The following is a 15,015-nucleotide window of genomic DNA, read 5'->3' on the forward strand; positions in this document are numbered from 1 at the left end:
GTTAAAAATTTCATTGGGATATAATTAATTTATAGTGTTGTGTTAGTTTTAGGTATATAGAAAGTGCATCTGTTATGGAAATATATAGATCGACTCTTTTTTAGATTCTTTCCCCACATAGGCCATTACAGAGTATTGCATAGAGTTTCTGTGGTATACAGGAGGTCCTTACTAGTTGTCTAGTTTATTTATAGAAGTGTGTATGTGTCAATCCCAATCTTCCAATTTACCCCCCCCCCCAACTCTGCTTACCCCTCAGTAACCATAAGTTTATTTTCTATATCTGTAACTCTATTTTGGGTTTATAGATAGGTTTACTCATAGCCTTTTTTTTTTTTTTAGATTTCATATATAAGTGATACCATATGATATTTGTCTTTTTCTGTTTGACTTACTTCAGTCAGTTTAAGAATCTCTAGTTCTATCCATGTTGCTGCAAAACACATTATTTTGGTCTTTTTTGTGGCTGAGTAATACTGTATTGTATATAGGTACCACATCTTTATCCATTCCTCTGTTAATGGACATTTAGGTTGCTTCCACATCCTAGTTATTGTAAACAGTGATGCAGTGAACACTGGGGTGTATGTATCTGCCGGGAGCCGGCACGGGAGATCCCACCCATGACAAGGTCATGCGGAGAGACCTGATGGGCAAGGTGAGTCAGGTCTTAAGGGGTCCTCTGCCTGAGCTGCTACTGCTGCTGCATCTAACCCCCCAAAAAAACCAGAGTCTGCCTGCTTTACTGTGCTTCCACTCTTCTGACATTCTCTGGAAAAAGTTAATTTAGGGCTTCAGTCTCCTACATATAAAAAGAATGTCTTGGCTTAACCCCCTCTGATGGCTCTCTAACTTGCCTAACAGGTTCCCCTGGACTTTTGGCAACTTGTGAGTTGTTTACAGCCCCCCAACCATGAGAGGCACAAAGCTTAAAGCATCTTAAAGATACAGAGCCTTTTCTAAAGAGCTAAAAATTATACTGGTGATGGGTTTCACTGTTGAGTCAATGACTGCTACCAGGCCTCCATATTTTTTATCTTTTAGGCACCTGAAGGATATTAATTAATGTAATTGGGATATAGAAATAGGAATATAGTAGTTTTGATGTTAGCAACACTAGACTTTTGAGTTAATTATTTTTCTTTGTTATATATCACTGCACTCTTGTATCTTTGGTATGTAAGAATGTAACTTTATTTAGTGCTTTCTGACAGTGGCACCAGACTTTGGGAAGAACAACACAAATAAGTCTTCTGGTTGACAAATCTTTATCAGAAAAGGGCCGTAAAATGTTAATTGGCCTTCTGGCCAGAAGATGATGTAAATCACCTAAGACTTGTGTATACAACTAAGTATGCAGAGAAAAAGCCTGGTCTCGGTAAGAGTCAGGGCTGCTGATGCTACATAATTTTATATTATCCATTAATCTCTATGTACAAAAAAAAGGTATAAAAGGCCGTTCTGGACAATAGAGGAGGGGCCAGTCACTGGACTGGTTTCCCCCATGTCTCCTCTTTACTCTATTTTCTGGCTGAATTTCCATCTGGGGCGTGGAGGCTCGCCATGTCTACTTACTTGCCCCGGCTTCTAAGATCCACACGAGAGGGAGCCCAAGGTGGGGCATCCCCCGCTATTCAAGAGGACGCCGGTGGCCTAACGTAGATGGTGCAAGCTCTTTGTCTGGAACTTTATTGGCTTTCCACGTAAACCAAGTTATTCAGCCTCTTTTCTCCACTAAATTTTCCTACTACACTATTTCTTCCTAATCTAATCTTATATTTATAAGTAAATAAGTTTTTCCTCGCCCACGCCATCCCTGCTTCGAATTTCCCTGGATCCACCAGGGCTGGACCCCGGCATGTATCTTTTCGAATTATGGTTTTCTCCAGACATATGCCCAGCAGAGGGGTTTCTGGATCATATGGCAGTTCTATTTTCAGTTTTTTAAGGACCGTTTATACTCTTCTCCATAGGGGCTGTGCCAGTTTACGTTCCTACCCACAGTGTAGGAGAGTTCCCTTTTCTCCACACTGGGTGGGAATTTTCTTAAAGTCAACCTACAGTGGAGCTTATTATCTGCCACACATTTAAATATATTATCTTTAGTCTTCATAACATGTGTTAGCATCTCATTTTACAGCTGAGAAACTAAATCTCTGAGTTAAATCCTTCATATAAACCAAAGTCAGCCTGGTTCTAAAGCCTCTGCCCAGAGACCCCATGCTGCCCCTACATGGTGGTGGTGATTTGTTCTTTGCACAAGACTTGGGAAAGGTTGAGGGCATGGTAAAAAGGAGACCAAAAATCACAATTCCTGACATTATTTTCCTCTAGTGGTTTTAAAGCAAGGTTCCCACAAAATGCTAAATGTCTTACTTGAATTATCTTATTAAAACATAGCAAACAACCCTTATAGGTCTATATTATTATTGAGTCAAAGGCTTAAAGAAGTTAACTAATTTCCCAGTATCACAAGGTTGGGGAGTGTCTTTGCTAAGAGTCAAACTTGAGTCTGCCTGAACCAAGAACAGAGTACTTGGCCTCTATACTTTTCATTGCCTCCAGGAGATATCAGGTAAGTTTTAGCTTCATTTTCTACACCCTCCTGGAGAAGGACATGGCAACCCACTCCAGTACTCTTGCCTGGAGAATCCCATGGACAGAGGAGTCTGGCAGGCTACAGTCCCTGGGGTCGCAAGAGTCGGACACGACTGAGTGACTAAACCACCACTACCACCTCTACACCCTACATCCTTAATGCATGCATGCTAAGTCACTTCAGTCATGTCTGACTCTTTGTGACTCCATGGACTACAGCCTGTCAGGGTCCTCTGTCCATGAAATTCTCCAGGCAAGAATACTGGAGGAGGTTGCCATTCCTTTCTTCAGGGGATCTTCCCTACCCAGGGATCGAACCTGGGTCTCCTGCATTGCAAGAGATTCTTTACTATCTGAGCCATCAGGGAAGCCCAACATCCTTAATATTGGATCCCAATCTAAATTTAAAAGTGAGCTGCTTCCTTATTAGAGGGGAGAGTCCTGAACTACTTACATGTAAGCAGGGTCAGACAGATAGTCCCAGACAATTGTTTCTACCACTTAGCACATACAAGGCCCTTCATAAGGAAGCGTCAAAGACCAAGTGACCAGCTGTGAGTAGATACATGAGTAGTCATGAATGGTACCCAGGCCAAGTTCTTAGGAAGGCCCTTGTAGGACTTCTTTGGAAGTATTACTAGGGCAACTTCAGTGTCAATATATGTATTTAAAGGGAGTACAATATTACAGCTTCCAAAAGTCAAGCCTGACTGATCTTGACCCTGATATTTATATGGGTCTAAAAACAAGACTCACCCTTGGCACTAAGATTAATGAGTCTGAGTACGTGTGGTTTTCATGAACTTGACAAATTATTCCTTCCTTGAAAGGTTAAAAACAAAAAGCAACAATCTGCCCATAAATCACAGAAAGTAGTAGTAAATAAAACACTCTGACCTCTTTTGTTATCATAATTTACCCTTGGTCATGAGTCCATGAAATGGACAGCTATTTCCCATGTCATCCCTGGCCTTCATGGCTCTGCCAATAATTTTTTTCTGTCAAGTGAAATCTATGATGGAAAAATTCAATGTGACCCTATCTTGCCAGTGGGCTAAGACACTGAACCTTGAGTGCAATAAGATGAATTCCCCAGGCTCCATGAAACATATTGGCCTTAAAGCAATCCCTCCAAACCATGGTTCTCAGGGCCTTGCCATGACTATGGCGTTGTCTTGTCCTTTTCAAGATCTTCAGTATTTCAGGAGTCATTTACCTTGTTGATCTGTTCATGTCTGGGCCCCTGACAATGGGTTTGAGTCAGAGCCTGCACTGGGCAGTAGTGGTTATTGGTTTCCCATGGTCCTTCTTTTGGCAACAAGAATGTAGCTGTTTGACCCAGGCCTTGGCCTTGCATTGTACCCCCATCTACCTTCTTCTGGGACTATAAACCTGACCCAAGCTTTCTCTCTTCTGGCTTAAAGACTAATGCATGATTGAAACAGCAAAGAATGAGGCCTGGAGAGCAAGATGTGAAGATGACAGACAGAGCCAGCTCTACAAGAGACAGAAGGACAGCTGTCTGCACTGAGCCACTGGCTGCAGGTCCTGGAGTTCTACAGTTGTTCTTTTCATCCTTTGATCCTCCCCAGTATTCCTCCCAGTAATGTGAGCCAACAAATTCCCTTTTCTTGCTAGTTTGCACTAGATTTCTGATAACTAAAATTCTGTAGAATGTCTAGGAAAGAAAGCAATCTTTTGGTCATAGTCCAAATGAGTATAAACAGCAAAAATCTTGGGCGGTTATGAGGCTTTATGGGATGTTCCATTTAACAGGTCTCAGTTTTCCTACTTTGACAGGGTTAATTGGAGAGATTCTTAACCTCTCTTCTATGAGGTATGTGCTCCAAAATCACTGCAGATGGTGATTGCAGCCATGAAATTAAAAGACGCTTACTCCTTGGAAGGAAAGTTATTACCAACCTAGATAGCATATTCAAAAGCAGAGACATTCCTTTGCCAACAAAGGTCCATCTAGTCAAGGCTATGGTTTTTCCTGTGGTCATGTATGGATGTGAGAGTTGGACTGTGAAGAAAGCTGAGTGCCGAAGAATTGATGCTTTTGAACTGTGGTGTTGGAGAAGACTCTTGAGAGTCCCTTGGACTGCAAGGAGATCCAACCAGTCCATTCTGAAGGAGATCAGCCCTGGGTATTCTTTGGAAGGAATGATGCTAAAGCTGAAGCTCCAGTACTTTGGTCACCTCATGCGAAGAGTTGACTCATTGGAAAAGACTGATGCTGGGAGGGATTGGGAGCAGGAGGAAAAGGGGACGACAGAGGATGAGATGGCTGGATGGCATCACCGACTCGATGGACGTGAGTTTGAGTGAACTCTGGGAGATGGTGATGGACAGGGAGGCCTGGCGTGCTGTGATTCATGAGGTCGCAAAGAGTCGGACACGACTGAGTGACTGAACTGAACTGAACTGAACTGAACTGAATATCCAAACATGTTTCAATGAATGCTGGCTAGTTGGCTCTGAGGTAGTGAATAATCAGATACAGAATTGATGACTTTGAAAAAAAGGAGTAATGGGCAGTGTCAATAACTTTACCAAGTAACTCATACCTCATAGAGCAAAGTGCTAAAGTAATTGAAACTGGACTCAAAATCACAGAACAGTAAGAAACACATGGATTGGTCTATATGCAAATAAGAGTCACCAATTCTAGTTAGCTGAAGCCAAAAAGACATGCATTAAATAGATATTAAGTAGTCTATGGAACGCACGAGGAGGTTGCAGGATAGGGTTTTGGTTCACAGCCTCCAAGATGGCGCCAGTGCTGCCTACCTCCTTCAATTCATGGCTTTGCGCAGTCTTCTCCCCTTGAGTAACTTTCTTCTAACCAAAGGCTCATAGCAACATTGAGGGAATATCAGTTCCATTATTCGGTTACAAAAGATATGACTTCTATTTTGCTAGCAGAGTCTTTCTTTCCTTGGTTTTGGTGAACTAAGCTGCCATATTGGGAAGGCTAAGCTGGCAAAGAACTCAGGATGGCTTTCATCCAACAGTCAGTGAGGAAATGAGGCCCTCAGTTCAACAGTCCTCAAGGAACCAACCAACAACAATGTAAGTGAGCTTGGCAGTAGCTCCTTCCCCAGTCAAGCCTTCAGTTAAGACCACAGTCCTGGCCAGCACACTGCTGCCTTATGAGAGATCCTGAAGCAGACAGTCCAGCCTAGCTGAATCTGGATCCCTGCTCCATATAAACTATGAGAAAACGAATCTATGTTGTTTTAAACCACTGACTTTGGGAGTACTTTGTTCTGTAGCTGAAAGTGATTAATATAAGACCTGAATAGGAAACTTCCCATGAGGGATGGAAGGTACAGTCTAAATCCCAGTTTAAGAATGGTTTGCCATCTATAGGGATGGGCAGTAGATTCAAGTTGCATGGGGTGGGGGGCAGGGTGGAGAAGCATGGGGTGACTGCTAATAGGTATAGGGTTTTAGGGGCTAAAGAGTGATAAAAATGTTCTGAAATTGATTTTGGTGACTGTTACACAAACCTGTGAATATACTTAAAATTAATGAATCGCACATTTTGAATAGTTGAGTTGTATGGTTTGAGTTACATAGCTCAATAAAGTCATTACTAAAAAAATGACTGAGCTTCTATTAGATTTTTTTATTATGTATATTTTCTCAGTGTAAATAAAATAGACATGTCACAAAAGAACATAGGACAAAACAAAGAAAAATCAACCATTTGCCTAGGATGGACACTTGCTACCAGTGGGCACACATATCACACCATGGGCCCTTAAATCTTTCATAGCTGCCAAGAAGAGTGTCTGTTTTACACCTATGCATGAATCTATCCAGACCAAAGATTCCAAGGCAGAATCACCTACTTACCAGTGTTCGGATCACAGTCCACACTCTACCGACAAAAGAGAGAGAATCTATGGTCTCTTTGGCTTCCATGGTGGAAGGCAGTCTCTCACCGATCTGGATTCCTCCATTGCAGCAATGTGTGGAAAATAACTGAAGTGACCCTCTCCGGACCACAAAACCAGAGAACAGTCCAGAGGGGGGGGAAATGTATATATATATACATGCTGCCGCTGCTGCTGCTAAGTTGCTTCAGTCATGTTCGACGCTGTGCAGACCCATAGATCACAGCCCACCAGGCTCCCCCATCCCTGGGATTCTCAAGGCAAGAACACTGGAGTGGGTTGCCATTTCTTTCTTCAATGCATGGAAGTGAAAGTGAAGTCAGTCGCTCAGTCCTGTCTGACTCCTAGTAACCCTGTGGACTGCAGCCCACCAGGCTCCTCTGTCCACGGGATTTTCCAGGCAAGAGTACTGCAGTGGGTTGCCATTGCCTTCTCCGATATACATACGTATGTGTGTGCTAAGTCACTTCAGCCATGTTGGACTCTTTGCAACCCTATGGACTGTAGCCCACTAGGCTTCACTGGGATTCTCCAGGCAAGAATACTGGAGCAGGTTGCCATTTCCTTCTCCAAGGGGTCTTCCTGACCCAGGGATCAACCTTGCATCTCCTGCATTGGCAGGCGGGTTCTTACCACTAGCACCACCAGGCTATGTACATTCATTATATATATGGGGTATATATATGGGCTTTGCATATTCGTTATAGATTAATAATGCTATACAGTAGGTCCTTGCTCTCTGTTTATTTTGTATATAGTAGCGTGTATAGTTTGGGCTTTCCTGGTGGCTCAGATGGTAAAAAATCTACCTGCAGTGCAGAGGATGCAGGTTTGATCCCTGGGTGGGGAAGATCCCCTGGAGAAAGAAATGGCAACCCACTGCAGTATTTTTGCCTGGAGAATTCCATGGACAGAGGAACCTGTCGGGCTACAGTCCATGCGATCGCAGAGTCGGACAGGACTGAGTGACTCTTTCACTTTATTTTCAGTTCAGTGTGTATAGAACATCTTAAAATAGCCTCTTTTCGTTCACCCTCAAATACTTTGCACACATAAGATCATTGCAATCTCTCTTACGGGAGCAATAAAGATGAAAAAATCGGTATTTGGGGACAGAGTGTGCAAAAAGAAGTTGGTTTCTATAATTTCTTAAATGAGCGCACAGCAAAATTCCAATTAAAAAAAGAAAAATGCACTGCACTGCCTAACAGTGTCAGCAGGGAGGCTGGAGAAGGGGGTCTGCTCTCACTGCCTGCCTGCCATGGACCCGCACTTTACCAATATGCCTAACTTTATTGTTTTGTTTCTATGCGGTAGATATCTAATTCCCATTTCACAGATGTGTAAAACTGAAGCCCAGAGCCTAAATGCCTCGGGATCTCACAAGGACAGAGCTGGGGCCCAAAAACCAGCTCAGTCTAGCCCAAGCCCTCTCCCCTGGTGCCAGGGTAGCCAGCCCTGACTGCCCACCGCAGTCATCTGGGATCTTTAACATTTGAGAGATCCATAGGGCCCAGTGAATCTGAGATGAGGGCCCACAGAGCAGGGATCTCTCTCCAGAGGGGACTGTGATGCACAACCGGGGCTGAGAAACCACTGCCCTGTAATGTACGTCCTCCCTTAGACACCATCTGGTCCCATCCCCTGAACTTACAAATGGAGAAACCTAAACCCAGAGTGCACTGCACTCCCTCCAAGCCCCCCACCCCATCCCATGCTGACTCCCACGGGGCTTGGTAAATGCTCAGCGGTTTGGGAGCAGGAGACAGCATGCTGTCCTTTCATGTGAACCCAGGCCGCCTGTGCTCTTCTCCTGGCGGCTCCCTTTGATGGTGTGAGATGATCCCCAGGTCCCCTCGCTGGAGGCTTTGATATCCACGCACCCACCGGACTGGAAGGTGGGTATGCAGGGGGGCCCAGGCGGGAGAACCCAAGCTTGCAGGGACTTGTCTTCCACCAGGGAAGCAGGGAGGTGAGGCGGGGGGCAGGAATCAGAGGGTGAAGGCTCCTGGCGACAGGGCCACATGCAGGGGGCGGGGGGGGGGGGGGGGGGGAGGGCAGGGGCAGAGCCTGCATGGGAGAAAACAGCGCACTTGGATATCTGCCTTTTTGGCTCGTGTTTTGAAGGTCACTCTGGGGCTCTGGCCAACAAATGATTGTTTCTCTTCTCCAGTCTTTCCTAGATTTGGCAGATCAGTGGAGAAAAGTAGACACAGCCACAGATGAATCAAGAGATACACACAGAGATACATATACACATATGAGTAAATAATGCAGACTTCCTAGTGGTAAAGAACCCATCTGCCAATGAAGGAAATGGGTCAGGAAGATCTGAAGGAGAAGAGAGTGGCTACCCAGTCCAGTATTCTTGCCTGGAGAATTATAGGGACAGAGGAGCCTGGCAGGCTACAGTCCACAGAATGGTGGAGTCAGACACGACTGAAGCGACTTAGCACGTATCTCTGGTGGTCCCGTAGTTAAGAATCCACCTGCCAATGCAGGGGACACGTGTTCAATCCCTGGTCTGGGAAGATCATACATGTGACGAGGCACCTAAACCCGTGGGCTACAACTACTGCCCACCTACAGCCTGTGCTCCGCAATAAGAGAAGCCACAGCAACGAGAAGCCTGTGTACCCGCAACTAGAGAGCAGCCCTCATTCGCAGCAACTAGAGGAAGCCTACACTCAGCAAGGTGCTCAGCAAGGAAGACCCGAGGCAGCCGAAAATAAGTAAGCTAACAGCAGAAAAGGAATCTTTCTCTGGGCTTTATATCTTTATCCCTAAAATGGAGAAAGTCTTCACAAAAAATAAAATAAGTAAATGATGGGCACTATAGCATGGTTAAGATGAACCTGGGCTGAATCCCTGGTATATCACCTATCAGTGTGACTTTATCTCTAAACCTTGGTTTCTTCATCCATAAAATGGGAACACAGCCTGCCCTAGAGGTTTGCCGTAAGGGCTGAACGCAGCAGTGAATGTACAATGTGAGCCGGGCCTGGCAAGCAGCACTGGCAGGTGCTACTGCCCCAGTATGAACGCCAGCCCACTGCCTCTGAAACTAGCCCTTTCCCGGCTAACCCCCTGTAAAGACACCCACGCTGTTTATCATTCTGAGCTGGAGATTCTCAAGAGGATGGGCAATCTTGCCTACTCCCTTTCCTGAGACCTTTAGCAAAGACTCCAGACTGTTCATTGTCACCAACCACAGCTGGAAGGGTGTTACTGGCATCTAGTGGGTAGAGGCCAGGGATACTGCTGAGTGGTCAGCAATGCCTGCAACAAAGAGGGACCACAACCAAAATGTCAGGCGTGCTGCAGTAGAGAGTCCTGTTCTGGTTTCTTGGGGGCAGTTCTCGAAACCTAGTGTGACTACACGGGCCTTGCTTCCTTACACCTCTGACTTCATGGGGAGTTATAGGAGTAACTCATGTTTCACATATACACATAATGTAATGCAATGCAATATAGGCCAAAAGTTTGTTGAGGTTTTCTGCATCATATGGAAAAACTCAAATGAACTTTTTGGCCAACCCAATGTAACATAACATATGATAAACAAGCTGAAAACAAAGAACTAGGACAAAAAGCCAATAGGATTTTAGGTCATTGGTTCTTGAACTTTAAAGGGCCAGCGGTCTTGCTAAAATGCAGATGCCCAGCTCCACTCTCAGAGATTCAGAGATCCCAGAGATTTAGGTCTGGGAAAGAGACCCAGAAGTTCTGTTTCTAACAAGTCTGCAGGCGGCTCTGGTGCTGTTGGTTCAGGGTCTGAGTGTTTAGCTCATCCACCAGTGAGTGTTTGGCTGACCCACCAGATGCGAGAGAGAGGGGCTAATAAGGGGCTAGCCCTCTAGGGCCACTCACCTCATGAGACGCTGTAACAAAGAGTTGCAATTAGACCTTAGGTCTTCCAGTGAAAGGTTTGGGTTTATAACACTTGAGATTCTGAGGCAATTTCCTCTTAGATATTATTTGAACATTTGACTCGAAATCAGAACATTTTTACAAGGTCATGAGAAGTGTGGGCTTAGAGGCAAAGGGCTTCTTTTGACTATTAAGCCTTCCAAATTCTGTTGTATTTTTAAAAATTGAGTTGATTTACAGTGTTGTTTTAGTAATTCCAGCATATGGCACAATAACCAACAGCCTTTGTGATCCCTGCCTCCTTCCTCTTTGCCACCTTCTCCTCTGTGACACATAGGCTGCAGGCGTCTTGAAGGAAGTGCCCACATCTTCTAGATTCAACGGAAAGGGAACAGAACAGAAGGGAGAAGATAGATTTCACAGGTACTGCCTATTTTTCTCCAGCATCCTTCCTGCCTTCAGTTAGGCTCACTTAGACTGTTCTGAAGTCCTGGGCAAAGCCTCCTTTTCCTGGTTGATTTACAAAATATATGACGAGTAGTATAAAAGTCACAGCAGATCACAAACAACCACAAAGTACAGCATAGCGTGTTTCCTCTCTGCTGTTGCGCCCTACCTTCTATTCAGTTCAGTCGCTCAGTCGTGTCTGACTCTTTGCGACCCCATGAACTGCAGCACACCAGGCTTCCCTGTCCATCACCAACTCCCAGAGCTTGCTCGAACTCATGTCCATCGAGTCAGTGATGCCATCCAACCATCTCATCCTCTGTTGTCCCCTTCTCCTCCTGCCCTCAATCTTTCCCAGCATCAGGGTCTTTTCTAATAAGTCAGTTCTTCACATCAGGTGGCCAAAGGACTGGAGTTTCAGCTTCGCATCAGTCCTTCCAATGAATACTTAGGATAGGCTGGTTTGAACTCCTTGCCGTCAAAGGGACTCTCAAGAGCCTTCTCCAGAACCACAGTCTAAAAGCATCAATTCTTCAGCGCTCAGCTTTCTTTATAGTCCAACTCTCACATCCATACATGACTACTGGAAAAACCATAGCTTTGACTAGATGTACCTTTGTTGACAAAGTAATGTCTCTACTTTTTAATATGCTGTCTAGGTTGGTCAATTTCTTCCAAGGAGCAAACATCTTTTAATTTCATGGCTGCAGTCACCATCCACAGTGATTTTGGAGCCCCCCCCCCCCCAAATAAAAGTCTGTCACTGTTTCCATTGTTTCCCCATCTATTTGCCATGAAGTGATGGAACCAGATGCCATGACCTCAGTTTTTTGAATGTTGAGTTTTAAACCATCTTTTTCACCCTCCTCTTTCACTTTCATAAACAAAAAAGAAAGTAAGCATTCGAGTCTTTTCCAGGACCTCATTCTGTATCCACAGGTGTCACTTCAGGTACTCAGGCTAAGCCAGGCATCCCTGTTAGATGCTCCCTGGCCCTCTATGTTTTCCAACATGCAAATCATCACATTGTAATTAAACAAGGAATTGTTCATCTAATACCATCTAAAACATAAACTCTAGGAGGGCAGGAATCTTGTCTGTCCTTGCATGTATTGTCAGCTGGTACTTGTGTAACTATTATAATTATATAATGTATGTATATAATTGTATAACAACTCTTTGTGACCCTATATACTATACAGTCCATGGAATACTCTAGGCCAGAATACTGGACTGGGTAGGCTTTCACCTCTCCAGGGGATCTTCTCAACCTAGGGATTGAACCCAGGTCTCCCGCATTGCAGGCGGATTCTTTACCAGCTGAGCCACCAAGGAAGCCCAAGAATACTGGAGTGGGTAGCCTATCCCTTCTTCAGCGCATCCTTGCAACCCAGGAATTGAATCGGGGTCTCCTGAATTGCAGGCAGATTCTTTATCAACTGAGCTATCAGGAAAGCCATTATAATAACTTCAGTTCAGTTCAGTTCAGTCGCTCAGTCGTGTCCGACTCTTTGCGACCCCATGAATCGCAGCCCTCCAGGCCTCCCTGTTCATCACCATCTCCCGGAGTTCACTCAGACTCACGTCCATCGAGTCCATGATGCCATCCAGCCATCTCATAGCTAGGGAAAAATATGCAACCATGCTATTGGTTTCACTTTAAAATTCATAAACCATAACTATAGTTCAGCTTGCGTATTACCCAGAGATCATATTACTTTCCCCTGGTCCATATGGGCTCCCTCCCTCCTAGACAACTGTTTCTTACCTGTTCTGATCACCTTGCCCACCCCCCCACCCCCGCCAGTCTCCCTCCCCCACTTCATATGATAACATTGCTTCTGTTTGAGGGCAGAACTTCCCCAGGCCCCACCACCTCTGCCCACTTGCCCTCCAGCGCCTGAGCCTGTGCACCCTGCATTTCTCCATTCCTACAGATGGCCAGTCCACACATCCTTTAAGGCCGGCCCTTTCTTATGCATCTTATCCATTCCATCCTACTCAGTTGCTCTGCCATTTACCCCTCTCTCTGCATCAGGAATACCCTCTTACTATTCCCATAGCCTACAATCAAGCTGTTATTTCTCTCATTTTAAGAAACAAAAATTAAAAAACCTCTGTTGACACTCTCCCCTCAACTAGAACCTCCTTGCCTTCTCTGTTCCTCTTTACACAGAATTCATTGATGGCTTGTCTCTTGATTGTGGATTACAGATCTTCACTTCCGATCCCAATCAAAACTGTTCCCACCAGTCCAGCCAAGACAGACATGGTCCCTTTCCTTGTGGGCAATCTCTAGATGTATATTAAGAAAGTCGATATGTGGGTGAGGAACACAGTGAAGGAGAGGCAGAGGTGCTGCTGGAGCCCGCAAAGGAGGGACTGACGTTCCACGCAGAGGCGACATTGTGCGCAAAGGCACAGAGGCTCCTGGGAGGAGCCCTGCCAAGTGGCGGGGTCTGGCTCCTGGGAGGGGATGTGGAGTGAAATGAAATGCAAAAAACAGGCAGTGACCCGACCAGGAAGGTGCTTAATGTTATAAAGAATTTAATCTTGAGGACAAGAGGGTTCCACTAAAGAATGTTACATGGTCAGGGATTTCCCTGTGGTCTGGTGGTTAAGAATCTATCTGCCTTGCAGGGCAGGGGACGTGGGTCCTATCCCAGTTGGGAGAACTAAGGTCCCACATGCCATGGGGCAACTAAGCCCTCACACTGCAGCTAGAGAGCCTGCACGATCTAGACCGCATGCTCCACACCTGGAGAAGCCCGTGTGCACAGCCAGAAGCAGAAAGCCTGCACGCCGAAACGAAGAGCCCTCTCGACCAATAAATGAACAAAATTTAAAAATAATGTTATATGATCAAGTTTAGAATGACAGATGTGAGTGTGTTATGGAAGATGGAATCTAGTAGGCTGAAACTATCCCTTGTGCTGAATACTCTCCACCAGCCCTTGCAGACACACACCTCTCTTTTTGCTGCTCTGTGCCCTAGGCAGCTGGCCTCTATCAGCTGGCCCAAAGGGCTCCTTCTGGAGCTGGACTAGCTGCTTCAGGATTACTTGAGGAGCTTTAAAATCTATGCACATCTTCTAGATCCTTACACCCACGAGGCTGGAGTACGTAACTCCAGATGGTGCAGTCATATAGCCAATTATGGGAGTGATGGACAAGGAGAGTGGCAAACAAGGAGAGTGCTCCTTAAACTAATGTGTCCATCAATCACCTAGCGCATGCGTACACAGTCCCTCAGTCGTGTCTGACTGTCCTACCCCATAGACTGAAGCTCATCAGGCTCCTCTATCCATAGGATTCTCCAGGCAAGAATACTGGAGTGGGTAGCCATTTCCTTTTCCAGGGGATCTTCCCAACCCAAGGATCAAACCCAGGTCTCCTGTGTCTCCTGCATTGCAGGAGGATTCTTTACCCACTGAGCCATCTGGGAAGCCCCATAAATCACCTAGGGGTTTTATTAAATTGCCGATACTAATCCAGTAGGTCTGGGCAGAGCTAGAGATTCTGCATTTCCAACAAACTCCCAGGTAATGCCACTGCTATTATCCCAGGGACTACACTTCAAGTTGCAAGACACTGGGTAACTCCTGCAAAGAGTTTAGGACCAAGGAAACCCAGCTTCTTCTCTTAACTTCTTATGCAAGCAAAAGGATGTTTAGGACAGAAGCCCAGGAGCGAGGTCTCATCTCCCCACCCACAACCGGTGCTCACTCTTCCTACCTTCTCTTCCTTGCCTTCTTTCTTTTCTTGGGTACAGAGTGAAAAAGTTTATTTATTTAAATTTATTTTTTATCTATTATTTTTTCACTACACCATGCAGCATGTGGTTCTTAGTAGTTCCCTGACCAGGGATTGAACCCACACACTCTGCAGTGGAAGCTCGAAGTTTTAACCACTGAACTGCCATGGAAATCCTTATTTCAGGTAGATTTTAAAGTTTAGAAGACAAGAAAAGGGCTGCCTTCAAAGCATCACTAAAACAACTCCATGACATAAGAACACAAGAACTGAACTGCTTAAAGAACAATGGCTAAAGACATCTGCGCACTGCAGTACTGTCAGGCCTTGGTGTGGAAGAGGTCTGATTGAAGAAAAAAGGTCCCTGGGTATGAACAAGAATTTGTTAAACTGAATCTTAAGAGCTCTTAATCATCACTGAATGGTGTTGACAGCCTTTCCC

The 15,015-nt window shown here is 45.2% G+C and overlaps 1 protein-coding gene across 1 annotated transcript in view; it reads right to left on the minus strand.

The window, feature by feature from the left end:
- The window catches only part of SCD5 (stearoyl-CoA desaturase 5), a 171,876-nt gene that overhangs the window by 71,511 nt on the left and 85,350 nt on the right, over nt 1-15,015 (minus strand).

Source organism: Ovis aries, chromosome 6 (genome assembly GCF_016772045.2).
Source record: "Ovis aries strain OAR_USU_Benz2616 breed Rambouillet chromosome 6, ARS-UI_Ramb_v3.0, whole genome shotgun sequence".
Lineage (NCBI taxonomy): Eukaryota > Metazoa > Chordata > Mammalia > Artiodactyla > Bovidae > Ovis > Ovis aries.